Source organism: Hippoglossus stenolepis, chromosome 10 (assembly GCF_022539355.2).
Source record: "Hippoglossus stenolepis isolate QCI-W04-F060 chromosome 10, HSTE1.2, whole genome shotgun sequence".
Classification (NCBI taxonomy): domain Eukaryota; kingdom Metazoa; phylum Chordata; class Actinopteri; order Pleuronectiformes; family Pleuronectidae; genus Hippoglossus; species Hippoglossus stenolepis.
Window position 1 is genome coordinate 26,446,193 of NC_061492.1, and position 11,516 is coordinate 26,457,708.

Here is an 11,516-nt window from a genome sequence, read left to right on the forward strand (position 1 = left end):
CTTCTCGGCCTTTTGGCTAAGATCAAGTGTAGTATCTGTTCTTATCAGTTTAATATCTGATATGTCCTCTATATGAGGACTACATATTAAGCAGATTTTTGGCATGAGGGGCAGAAATTTGAGCTTGCCCTTTCTCTCTCCACGCATCGACCTAGCATTGCAGTGCCGCTGGGGACGGTGCACTCTGTTCTTACCTTGTAGAAAACCAAACACTCAAACAATTGTCGCGTATCAAAAGTGAATTCTACACTGGCTCAATGAAACTGAGGTAACGCCTGGCACACACAAGTGTGTGAAACCGCTCTGATGGCTCACTGCTTAGTGACGTGACCATGCACGGGTCACAATGAGCTTGAACTGGATTCCAAATTGAGTTAGAAGCGTTTGTCAAGAATGGAAACTTGCTTTCACTCAAGACCTTCTGGGAGACTTGGTGAGAAACCAGAGTCAGCATTTTGGAGCGAATGTAAGTGGTTCAGGGATGTATTGCTTAGGCAGGCTTAAAAGCCAATCACAGTAGTCAGGGCAGGAGGTAATAAAGACGTGTATAATTTTGTTGGCAGATGGGGCGGGTCGGGAATGTTGCATACTGGGATCTGACATGGAAAGCAAAGAGAGGCCTACCGTGAAGGTGGTGACTGTGACCGAGAGGCTCCTCTGCTGCTCTCCAACAGAGGGCCATGCTGACTCTGGCTCTTCATAACGCACAAGTCTTTCGCCTTTACTAAAGACTTCCGTGGAGAGGAACAAACATGAGTTGAATATATTTTTGGCAGGCTTTGCTGTATGGCTGAGCCTTATGAAATTGTGAAAAGTCAAAGAGCTGTCTAGGTCAGAAATCAAGCGCCACAAAGGAGAGCTTGGGCGGAGGTGATAAGCAGCAGCCATTGTTATGCACACCTACGAACGGGGTACCACAACAAGTGAGATTTGTGCCAAGAGCTTGGCGTGGACATCCAACACTTGGGGCTTATCGCCGCCTTTTGGCTAAGATCAAGTGTAGTATCTGTTCTTATCAGTTTAATATCTGATATGTCCTCTATATGAGGACTACATATTAAGCAGATTTTTGGCATGAGGGGCAGTAATTTGGAGCTTGCTCCTTTCTCTCCACGCATCGACCTAGCATTGCAGTGCCGCTGGGAACGGTGCACTCTGTTCTTACCTTGTAGAAAACCAAACACTCAAACAATTGTCGCGTATCAAAAGTGAATTCTACACTGGCTCAATGAAACTGAGGTAACGGCCTGGCACACACAAGTGTGTGAAACCGCTCTGATGGCTCACTGCTTAGTGACGTGACCATGCACGGGGTCACAATGAGCTTGAACTGGATTCCAAATTGAGTTAGAAGCGTTTGTCAAGAATGGAAACTTGCTTTCACTCAAGACCTTCTGGGAGACTTGGTGAGAAACCAGAGTCAGCATTTTGGAGCGAATGTAAGTGGTTCAGGGATGTATTGCTTAGGCAGGCTTAAAAGCCAATCACAGTAGTCAGGGCAGGAGGTAATAAAGACGTGTATAATTTTGGTTGGCAGATGGGGGCGGGTTGGGAATGTTGCATACTGGGATCTGACATGGAAAGCAAAGAGAGGCCTACCGTGAAGGTGGTGACTCAGACCGAGAGGCTCCTCTGCTGCTCTCCAACAGAGGGCCATGCTGACTCTGGTTTCTCTTCATAACGCACAAGTCTTTCGCCTTTTACTAAAGACTTCCGTGGAGGGAACAAACATGAGTTGAATATATTTTTGGCAGGCTTTGCTGTATGGCTGAGCCTTTGAAATTGTGAAAAGTCAAAGAGCTGTCTAGGTCAGAAATCAAGCGCCACAAAGGAGAGCTTGGGCGGAGGTGATAAGCAGCAGCCATTGTTATGCACACCTACGAACGGGGTACCACAACAAGTGAGATTTGTGCCAAGAGCTTGGCGTGACATCCAACACTTGGGGCTTATCGCTCGGCCTTTGGCTAAGATCAAGTGTAGTATCTGTTCTTATCAGTTTAATATCTGATATGTCCTCTATATGAGGACTACATATTAAGCAGATTTTGGCATGAGGGCAGTAATTTGGAGCTTGCTCCTTTCTCTCCACGCATCGACCTAGCATTGCAGTGCTGCTGGGAACGGTGCACTCTGTCCTACCTTGTAGAAAACCAAACACTCAAACAATTGTCGCGTATCAAAAGTGAATTCTACACTGGCTCAATGAAACTGAGGTACGGCCTGGCACACACAAGTGTGTGAAACCGCTCTGATGGCTCACTGCTTAGTGACGTGACCATGCACGGGTCACAATGAGCTTGAACTGGATTCCAAATTGAGTTAGAAGCGTTTGTCAAGAATGGAAACTTGCTTTCACTCAAGACCTTCTGGGAGACTTGGTGAGAAACCAGAGTCAGCATTTTGGAGCGAATGTAAGTGGTTCAGGGATGTATTGCTTAGGCAGGCTTAAAAGCCAATCACAGTAGTCAGGGCAGGAGGTAATAAAGACGTGTATAATTTTGGTTGGCAGATGGGGGCGGGTCGGGAATGTTGCATACTGGGATCTGACATGCGGAAAGCAAAGAGAGGCCTACCGTGAAGGTGGTGACTGTGACCGAGAGGCTCCTCTGCTGCTCTCCAACAGAGGGCCATGCTGACTCTGGTTTCTCTTCATAACGCACAAGTCTTTCGCCTTTTACTAAAGACTTCCGTGGAGAGGAACAAACATGAGTTGAATATATTTTTGGCAGGCTTTGCTGTATGGCTGAGCCTTATGAAATTGTGAAAGTCAAAGAGCTGTCTAGGTGAGAAATCAAGAACCACAAAGGAGAGCTTGGGCGGAGGTGATAAGCAGCAGCCATTGTTATGCACACCTACGAACGGGGTACCACAACAAGTGAGATTTGTGCCAAGAGCTTGGCGTGGACATCCAACACTTGGGGCTTATCGCTTCTCGTCCTTTGGCTAAGATCAAGTGTAGTATCTGTTCTTATCAGTTTAATATCTGATATGTCCTCTATATGAGGACTACATATTAAGCAGATTTTTGCATGAGGGCAGAAATTTGGAGCTTGCTCCTTTCTCTCCACGCATCGACCTAGCATTGCAGTGCCGCTGGGAACGGTGCACTCTGTTCTTACCTTGTAGAAAACCAAACACTCAAACAATTGTCGCGTATCAAAAGTGAATTCTACACTGGCTCAATGAAACTGAGGTAACGGCCTGGCACACACAAGTGTGTGAAACCGCTCTGATGGCTCACTGCTTAGTGACGTGACCATGCACGGGTCACAATGAGCTTGAACTGGATTCCAAATTGAGTTAGAGCGTTTGTCAAGAATGGAAACTTGCTTTCCTCAAGACCTTCTGGGAGACTTGGTGAGAAACCAGAGTCAGCATTTTGGAGCGAATGTAAGTGGTTCAGGGATGTATTGCTTAGGCAGGCTTAAAAGCCAATCACAGTAGTCAGGCAGGAGGTAATAAAGACGTGTATAATTTTGGTTGGCAGATGGGGCGGGTCGGGAATGTTGCATACTGGGATCTGACATCGGAAAGCAAAGAGAGGCCTACCGTGAAGGTGGTGATCAGACGAGAGGCTCCTCTGCTGCTCTCCAACAGAGGGCCATGCTGACTCTGGTTTCTCTTCATAACGCACAAGTCTTTCGCCTTTACTAAAGACTTCCGTGGAGAGGAACCAACATGAGTTGAATATATTTTGGCAGGCTTTGCTGTATGGCTGAGCCTTATGAAATTGTGAAAAGTCAAAGAGCTGTCTAGGTCAGAAATCAAGCGCCACAAAGGAGAGCTTGGGCGGAGGTGATAAGCAGCAGCCATTGTTATGCACACCTACGAACGGGGTACCACAACAAGTGAGATTTGTGCCAAGAGCTTGGCGTGGACATCCAACACTTGGGGCTTATCGCTTCTCGGCCTTTTGGCTAAGATCAAGTGTAGTATCTGTTCTTATCAGTTTAATATCTGATATGTCCTCTATATGAGGACTACATATTAAGCAGATTTTTGGCATGAGGGGCAGTAATTTGGAGCTTGCTCCTTTCTCTCCACGCATCGACCTAGCATTGCAGTGCCGCTGGGAACGGTGCACTCTGTTCTTACCTTGTAGAAAACCAAACACTCAAACAATTGTCGCGTATCAAAAGTGAATTCTACACTGGCTCAATGAAACTGAGGTAACGGCCTGGCACACACAAGTGTGTGAAACCGCTCTGATGGCTCACTGCTTAGTGACGTGACCATGCACGGGGTCACAATGAGCTTGAACTGGATTCCAAATTGAGTTAGAAGCGTTTGTCAAGAATGGAAACTTGCTTTCACTCAAGACCTTCTGGGAGACTTGGTGAGAAACCAGAGTCAGCATTTTGGAGCGAATGTAAGTGGTTCAGGGATGTATTGCTTAGGCAGGCTTAAAAGCCAATCACAGTAGTCAGGGCAGGAGGTAATAAAGACGTGTATAATTTTGGTTGGCAGATGGGGGCGGGTTGGGAATGTTGCATACTGGGATCTGACATGCGGAAAGCAAAGAGAGGCCTACCGTGAAGGTGGTGACTCAGACCGAGAGGCTCCTCTGCTGCTCTCCAACAGAGGGCCATGCTGACTCTGGTTTCTCTTCATAACGCACAAGTCTTTCGCCTTTTACTAAAGACTTCCGTGGAGAGGAACAAACATGAGTTGAATATATTTTTGGCAGGCTTTGCTGTATGGCTGAGCCTTATGAAATTGTGAAAAGTCAAAGAGCTGTCTAGGTCAGAAATCAAGCGCCACAAAGGAGAGCTTGGGCGGAGGTGATAAGCAGCAGCCATTGTTATGCACACCTACGAACGGGGTACCACAACAAGTGAGATTTGTGCCAAGAGCTTGGCGTGGACATCCAACACTTGGGGCTTATCACGGCCTTTTGGCTAAGATCAAGTGTAGTATCTGTTCTTATCAGTTTAATATCTGATATGTCCTCTATATGAGGACTACATATTAAGCAGATTTTTGGCATGAGGGGCAGAAATTTGGAGCTTGCTCCTTTCTCTCCACGCATCGACCTAGCATTGCAGTGCCGCTGGGAACGGTGCACTCTGTTCTTACCTTGTAGAAAACCAAACACTCAAACAATTGTCGCGTATCAAAAGTGAATTCTACACTGGCTCAATGAAAGTGAGGTAACGGCCTGGCACACACAAGTGTGTGAAACCGCTCTGATGGCTCACTGCTTTGTGACGTGACCATGCACGGGGTCACAATGAGCTTGAACTGGATTCCAAATTGAGTTAGAAGCGTTTGTCAAGAATGGAAACTTGCTTTCACTCAAGACCTTCTGGGAGACTTGGTGAGAAACCAGAGTCAGCATTTTGGAGCGAATGTAAGTGGTTCAGGGATGTATTGCTTAGGCAGGCTTAAAAGCCAATCACAGTAGTCAGGGCAGGAGGTAATAAAGACGTGTATAATTTTGGTTGGCAGATGGGGGCGGGTTGGGAATGTTGCATACTGGGATCTGACATGCGGAAAGCAAAGAGAGGCCTACCGTGAAGGTGGTGACTGTGACCGAGAGGCTCCTCTGCTGCTCTCCAACAGAGGGCCATGCTGACTCTGGTTTCTCTTCATAACGCACAAGTCTTTCGCCTTTTACTAAAGACTTCCGTGGAGAGGAACAAACATGAGTTGAATATATTTTTGGCAGGCTTTGCTGTATGGCTGAGCCTTATGAAATTGTGAAAAGTCAAAGAGCTGTCTAGGTCAGAAATCAAGCGCCACAAAGGAGAGCTTGGGCGGAGGTGATAAGCAGCAGCCATTGTTATGCACACCTACGAACGGGGTACCACAACAAGTGAGATTTGTGCCAAGAGCTTGGCGTGGACATCCAACACTTGGGGCTTATCGCCTCGCCCTTTGGCTAAGATCAAGTGTAGTATCTGTTCTTATCAGTTTAATATCTGATATGTCCTCTATATGAGGACTACATATTAAGCAGATTTTTGGCATGAGGGGCAGTAATTTGGAGCTTGCTCCTTTCTCTCCACGCATCGACCTAGCATTGCAGTGCTGCTGGGAACGGTGCACTCTGTTCTTACCTTGTAGAAAACCAAACACTCAAACAATTGTCGCGTATCAAAAGTGAATTCTACACTGGCTCAATGAAACTGAGGTAACGGCCTGGCACACACAAGTGTGTGAAACCGCTCTGATGGCTCACTGCTTTGTGACGTGACCATGCACGGGGTCACAATGAGCTTGAACTGGATTCCAAATTGAGTTAGAAGCGTTTGTCAAGAATGGAAACTTGCTTTCACTCAAGACCTTCTGGGAGACTTGGTGAGAAACCAGAGTCAGCATTTTGGAGCGAATGTAAGTGGTTCAGGGATGTATTGCTTAGGCAGGCTTAAAAGCCAATCACAGTAGTCAGGGCAGGAGGTAATAAAGACGTGTATAATTTTGGTTGGCAGATGGGGGCGGGTTGGGAATGTTGCATACTGGGATCTGACATGCGGAAAGCAAAGAGAGGCCTACCGTGAAGGTGGTGACTGTGACCGAGAGGCTCCTCTGCTGCTCTCCAACAGAGGGCCATGCTGACTCTGGTTTTCATAACGCACAAGTCTTTCGCCTTTTACTAAAGACTTCCCGGAGAGGAACCAACATGAGTTGAATATATTTTTGGCAGGCTTTGCTGTATGGCTGAGCCTTATGAAATTGTGAAAAGTCAAAGAGCTGTCTAGGTCAGAAATCAAGCGCCACAAAGGAGAGCTTGGGCGGAGGTGATAAGCAGCAGCCATTGTTATGCACACCTACGAACGGGGTACCACAACAAGTGAGATTTGTGCCAAGAGCTTGGCGTGGACATCCAACACTTGGGGCTTATCGCTCGGCCTTTGGCTAAGATCAAGTGTAGTATCTGTTCTTATCAGTTTAATATCTGATATGTCCTCTATATGAGGACTACATATTAAGCAGATTTTGGCATGAGGGGCAGAAATTTGGAGCTTGCTCCTTTCTCTCCACGCATCGACCTAGCATTGCAGTGCCGCTGGGAACGGTGCACTCTGTTCTTACCTTGTAGAAAACCAAACACTCAAACAATTGTCGCGTATCAAAAGTGAATTCTACACTGGCTCAATGAAAGTGAGGTAACGGCCTGGCCACACAAGTGTGTGAAACCGCTCTGATGGCTCACTGCTTAGTGACGTGACCATGCACGGGTCACAATGAGCTTGAACTGGATTCCAAATTGAGTTAGAAGCGTTTGTCAAGAATGGAAACTTGCTTTCACTCAAGACCTTCTGGGAGACTTGGTGAGAAACCAGAGTCAGCATTTTGGAGCGAATGTAAGTGGTTCAGGGATGTATTGCTAGGCAGGCTTAAAGCCAATCACAGTAGTCAGGGCAGGAGGTAATAAAGACGTGTATAATTTTGGTTGGCAGATGGGGGCGGGTTGGGAATGTTGCATACTGGGATCTGACATGCGGAAAGCAAAGAGAGGCCTACCGTGAAGGTGGTGACTCAGACCGAGAGGCTCCTCTGCTGCTCTCCAACAGAGGGCCATGCTGACTCTGGTTTCTCTTCATAACGCACAAGTCTTTCGCCTTTTACTAAAGACTTCCGTGGAGAGGAACAAACATGAGTTGAATATATTTTGGCAGGCTTTGCTGTATGGCTGAGCCTTATGAAATTGTGAAAAGTCAAAGAGCTGTCTAGGTCAGAAATCAAGCGCCACAAAGGAGAGCTTGGGCAGGTGATAAGCAGCAGCCATTGTTATGCACACCTACAGAACGGGTACCACAACAAGTGAGATTTTTGCCAAGAGCTTGGCGTGGACATCCAACACTTGGGGCTTATCGCTTCTCGGCCTTTTGGCTAAGATCAAGTGTAGTATCTGTTCTTATCAGTTTAATATCTGATATGTCCTCTATATGAGGACTACATATTAAGCAGATTTTTGGCATGAGGGGCAGAAATTTGGAGCTTGCTCCTTTCTCTCCACGCATCGACCTAGCATTGCAGTGTCGCTGGGAACGGTGCACTCTGTTCTTACCTTGTAGAAAACCAAACACTCAAACAATTGTCGCGTATCAAAAGTGAATTCTACACTGGCTCAATGAAAGTGAGGTAACGGCCTGGCACACAAGGTGTGAAACCGCTCTGACGGCTCACTGCTTAGTGACGTGACCACGCACGGGTCACAATGAGCTTGAACTGGATTCCAAATTGAGTTAGAAGCGTTTGTCAAGAATGGAAACTTGCTTTCACTCAAGACCTTCTGGGAGACTTGGTGAGAAACCAGAGTCAGCATTTTGGAGCGAATGTAAGTGGTTCAGGGATGTATTGCTTAGGCAGGCTTAAAAGCCAATCACAGTAGTCAGGGCAGGAGGTAATAAAGACGTGTATAATTTTGGTTGGCAGATGGGGCGGGAAGGGGGAATGTTGCATACTGGGATCTGACATGCGGAAAGCAAAGAGAGGCCTACCGTGAAGGTGGTGACAGTGACCGAGAGGCTCCTCTGCTGCTCTCCAACAGAGGGCCATGCTGACTCTGGTTTCTCTTCATAACGCACAAGTCTTTCGCCTTTACTAAAGACTTCCGTGGAGAGGAAAAAACATGAGTTGAATATATTTTGGGCAGGCTTTGCTGTATGGCTGAGCCTTATGAAATTGTGAAAAGTCAAAGAGCTGTCTAGGTCAGAAATCAAGCGCCACAAAGGAGAGCTTGGCGGAGGTGATAAGCAGCCATTGTTATGCACACCTACGAACGGGGTACCACAACAAGTGAGATTTGTGCCAAGAGCTGGCGTGGACATCCAACACTTGGGGCTTATCGCTTCTCGGCCTTTGGCTAAGATCAAGTGTAGTATCTGTTCTTATCAGTTTAATATCTGATATCTCCTCTATATGAGGACTACATATTAAGCAGATTTTTGGCATGAGGGGCAGTAATTTGGAGCTTGCTCCTTTCTCTCAACGCATCGACCTAGCATTGCAGTGCTGCTGGGAACGGTGCACTCTGTTCTTACCTTGTAGAAAACCAAACACTCAAACAATTGTCGCGTATCAAAGTGAATTCTACACTGGCTCAATGAAACTGAGGTAACGGCCTGGCACACACAAGTGTGTGAAACCGCTCTGATGGCTCACTGCTTAGTGACGTGACCATGCACGGGTCACAATGAGCTTGAACTGGATTCCAAATTGAGTTAGAAGCGTTTGTCAAGAATGGAAACTTGCTTTCACTCAAGACCTTCTGGGAGACTTGGTGAGAAACCAGAGTCAGCATTTTGGAGCGAATGTAAGTGGTTCAGGGATGTATTGCTTAGGCAGGCTTGGAAAGCCAATCACAGTAGTCAGGGCAGGAGGTAATAAAGACGTGTATAATTTTGGTTGGCAGATGGGGCGGGTTGGGAATGTTGCATACTGGGATCTGACATGGAAAGCAAAGAGAGGCCTACCGTGAAGGTGGTGACTGTGACCGAGAGGCTCCTCTGCTGCTCTCCAACAGAGGGCCATGCTGACTCTGGTTTCTCTTCATAACGCACAAGTCTTTCGCCTTTACTAAAGACTTCCGTGGAGAGGAACAAACATGAGTTGAATATATTTTTGGCAGGCTTTGCTGTATGGCTGAGCCTTATGAAATTGTGAAAAGTCAAAGAGCTGTCTAGGTCAGAAATCAAGCGCCACAAAGGAGAGCTTGGGCGGAGGTGATAAGCAGCAGCCATTGTTATGCACACCTACGAAACGGGTACCACAACAAGTGAGATTTGTGCCAAGAGCTTGGCGTGGACATCCAACACTTGGGGCTTATCGCTCGGCCTTTTGGCTAAGATCAAGTGTAGTATCTGTTCTTATCAGTTTAATATCTGATATGTCCTCTATATGAGGACTACATATTAAGCAGATTTTTGGCATGAGGGCAGTAATTTGGAGCTTGCTCCTTTCTCTCCACGCATCGACCTAGCATTGCAGTGCTGCTGGGAACGGTGCACTCTGTTCTTACCTTGTAGAAAACCAAACACTCAAACAATTGTCGCGTATCAAAAGTGAATTCTACACTGGCTCAATGAAACTGAGGTAACGGCCTGGCACACACAAGTGTGTGAAACCGCTCTGATGGCTCACTGCTTTGTGACGTGACCATGCACGGGGTCACAATGAGCTTGAACTGGATTCCAAATTGAGAAGCGTTTGTCAAGAATGGAAACTTGCTTTCACTCAAGACCTCTGGGAGACTTGGTGAGAAACCAGAGTCAGCATTTTGGAGCGAATGTAAGTGGTTCAGGGATGTATTGCTTAGGCAGGCTTAAAAGCCAATCACAGTAGTCAGGGCAGGAGGTAATAAAGACGTGTATAATTTTGGTTGGCAGATGGGGGCGGGTTGGGGAATGTTGCATACTGGGATCTGACATAGGAAAGCAAAGAGAGGCCTACCGTGAAGGTGGTGACTGTGACCGAGAGGCTCCTCTGCTGCTCTCCAACAGAGGGCCATGCTGACTCTGGTTTCTCTTCATAACGCACAAGTCTTTCGCCTTTTACTAAAGACTTCCGTGGAGAGGAACCAACATGAGTTGAATATATTTTTGGCAGGCTTTGCTGTATGGCTGAGCCTTATGAAATTGTGAAAAGTCAAAGAGCTGTCTAGGTCAGAAATCAAGCGCCACAAAGGAGAGCTTGGGCGGAGGTGATAAGCAGCAGCCATTGTTATGCACACCTACGAACGGGTACCACAACAAGTGAGATTTTTGCCAAGAGCTTGGCGTGGACATCCAACACTTGGGGCTTATCGCTTCTCGGCCTTTTGGCTAAGATCAAGTGTAGTATCTGTTCTTATCAGTTTAATATCTGATATGTCCTCTATATGAGGACTACATATTAAGCAGATTTTTGCATAGGCATGGGGGAGAAATTTGGAGCTTGCTCCTTTCTCTCCACGCATCGACCTAGCATTGCAGTGTCGCTGGGAACGGTGCACTCTGTTCTTACCTTGTAGAAAACCAAACACTCAAACAATTGTCGCGTATCAAAAGTGAATTCTACACTGGCTCAATGAAAGTGAGGTAACGGCCTGGCACACACAAGTGTGTGAAACCGCTCTGATGGCTCACTGCTTAGTGACGTGACCATGCACGGGGTCACAATGAGCTTGAACTGGATTCCAAATTGAGTTAGAAGCGTTTGTCAAGAATGGAAACTTGCTTTCACTCAAGACCTTCTGGGAGACTTGGTGAGAAACCAGAGTCAGCATTTTGGAGCGAATGTAAGTGGTTCAGGGATGTATTGTTTAGGCAGGCTTAAAGCCAATCACAGTAGTCAGGGCAGGAGGTAATAAAGACGTGTATAATTTTGGTTGGCAGATGGGGGCGGGTTGGGAATGTTGCATACTGGGATCTGACATGGAAAGCAAAGAGAGGCCTACCGTGAAGGTGGTGACTCAGACCAGAGGCTCCTCTGCTGCTCTCCAATAGAGGGCCATGCTGACTCTGGTTTCTCTTCATAACGCACACGTCTTTCGCCTTTTACTAAAGACTTCCGTGGAGAGTGTGGTGGCA

General features: G+C 46.8%; 22 non-coding genes and 2 pseudogenes across 22 annotated transcripts; all 24 read left to right on the forward strand.

Annotated features, from left to right (window-relative positions):
- On the forward strand, positions 1-188 carry LOC124854234. Its single transcript, XR_007034479.1, has one exon. It is a non-coding gene; the product is annotated as a U2 spliceosomal RNA (small nuclear RNA).
- A 496-nt stretch (positions 189-684) lies between these two features.
- Positions 685-793, forward strand: LOC124853733. The gene has a single exon (XR_007034072.1). It is a non-coding gene; the product is annotated as a U5 spliceosomal RNA (small nuclear RNA).
- Positions 794-970: 177 nt separating this feature from the next.
- On the forward strand, positions 971-1,159 carry LOC124854329. The gene has a single exon (XR_007034573.1). It is a non-coding gene; the product is annotated as a U2 spliceosomal RNA (small nuclear RNA).
- Positions 1,160-1,659: 500 nt separating this feature from the next.
- Positions 1,660-1,771, forward strand: LOC124853393. Its single transcript, XR_007033736.1, has one exon. It is a non-coding gene; the product is annotated as a U5 spliceosomal RNA (small nuclear RNA).
- A 177-nt stretch (positions 1,772-1,948) lies between these two features.
- Positions 1,949-2,134, forward strand: LOC124852731. The gene has a single exon (XR_007033154.1). It is a non-coding gene; the product is annotated as a U2 spliceosomal RNA (small nuclear RNA).
- Positions 2,135-2,633: 499 nt separating this feature from the next.
- Positions 2,634-2,746, forward strand: LOC124853177. Its single transcript, XR_007033520.1, has one exon. It is a non-coding gene; the product is annotated as a U5 spliceosomal RNA (small nuclear RNA).
- Positions 2,747-2,924: 178 nt separating this feature from the next.
- Positions 2,925-3,113, forward strand: LOC124854315. The gene has a single exon (XR_007034559.1). It is a non-coding gene; the product is annotated as a U2 spliceosomal RNA (small nuclear RNA).
- A 494-nt stretch (positions 3,114-3,607) lies between these two features.
- LOC124853527 lies at positions 3,608-3,718 on the forward strand. The gene has a single exon (XR_007033869.1). It is a non-coding gene; the product is annotated as a U5 spliceosomal RNA (small nuclear RNA).
- A 179-nt stretch (positions 3,719-3,897) lies between these two features.
- On the forward strand, positions 3,898-4,089 carry LOC124853220. Its single transcript, XR_007033563.1, has one exon. It is a non-coding gene; the product is annotated as a U2 spliceosomal RNA (small nuclear RNA).
- A 502-nt stretch (positions 4,090-4,591) lies between these two features.
- Positions 4,592-4,704, forward strand: LOC124853178. Its single transcript, XR_007033521.1, has one exon. It is a non-coding gene; the product is annotated as a U5 spliceosomal RNA (small nuclear RNA).
- A 177-nt stretch (positions 4,705-4,881) lies between these two features.
- LOC124854183 lies at positions 4,882-5,070 on the forward strand. Its single transcript, XR_007034431.1, has one exon. It is a non-coding gene; the product is annotated as a U2 spliceosomal RNA (small nuclear RNA).
- Positions 5,071-5,572: 502 nt separating this feature from the next.
- On the forward strand, positions 5,573-5,685 carry LOC124853179. Its single transcript, XR_007033522.1, has one exon. It is a non-coding gene; the product is annotated as a U5 spliceosomal RNA (small nuclear RNA).
- Positions 5,686-5,862: 177 nt separating this feature from the next.
- LOC124854436 lies at positions 5,863-6,053 on the forward strand. Its single transcript, XR_007034680.1, has one exon. It is a non-coding gene; the product is annotated as a U2 spliceosomal RNA (small nuclear RNA).
- A 502-nt stretch (positions 6,054-6,555) lies between these two features.
- Positions 6,556-6,663, forward strand: LOC124853876 (annotated as a pseudogene).
- Positions 6,664-6,842: 179 nt separating this feature from the next.
- LOC124854412 lies at positions 6,843-7,029 on the forward strand. Its single transcript, XR_007034656.1, has one exon. It is a non-coding gene; the product is annotated as a U2 spliceosomal RNA (small nuclear RNA).
- A 498-nt stretch (positions 7,030-7,527) lies between these two features.
- On the forward strand, positions 7,528-7,639 carry LOC124853285. Its single transcript, XR_007033628.1, has one exon. It is a non-coding gene; the product is annotated as a U5 spliceosomal RNA (small nuclear RNA).
- A 177-nt stretch (positions 7,640-7,816) lies between these two features.
- On the forward strand, positions 7,817-8,008 carry LOC124853116. The gene has a single exon (XR_007033483.1). It is a non-coding gene; the product is annotated as a U2 spliceosomal RNA (small nuclear RNA).
- A 499-nt stretch (positions 8,009-8,507) lies between these two features.
- LOC124853623 lies at positions 8,508-8,619 on the forward strand. The gene has a single exon (XR_007033963.1). It is a non-coding gene; the product is annotated as a U5 spliceosomal RNA (small nuclear RNA).
- Positions 8,620-8,793: 174 nt separating this feature from the next.
- LOC124854313 lies at positions 8,794-8,984 on the forward strand. Its single transcript, XR_007034557.1, has one exon. It is a non-coding gene; the product is annotated as a U2 spliceosomal RNA (small nuclear RNA).
- Positions 8,985-9,482: 498 nt separating this feature from the next.
- Positions 9,483-9,594, forward strand: LOC124853400. Its single transcript, XR_007033743.1, has one exon. It is a non-coding gene; the product is annotated as a U5 spliceosomal RNA (small nuclear RNA).
- Positions 9,595-9,773: 179 nt separating this feature from the next.
- On the forward strand, positions 9,774-9,961 carry LOC124854269. The gene has a single exon (XR_007034513.1). It is a non-coding gene; the product is annotated as a U2 spliceosomal RNA (small nuclear RNA).
- Positions 9,962-10,458: 497 nt separating this feature from the next.
- Positions 10,459-10,571, forward strand: LOC124853245. The gene has a single exon (XR_007033588.1). It is a non-coding gene; the product is annotated as a U5 spliceosomal RNA (small nuclear RNA).
- Positions 10,572-10,749: 178 nt separating this feature from the next.
- Positions 10,750-10,944, forward strand: LOC124853138. The gene has a single exon (XR_007033490.1). It is a non-coding gene; the product is annotated as a U2 spliceosomal RNA (small nuclear RNA).
- Positions 10,945-11,453: 509 nt separating this feature from the next.
- LOC124854018 lies at positions 11,454-11,507 on the forward strand (annotated as a pseudogene).
- Positions 11,508-11,516: the final 9 nt, after the last annotated feature.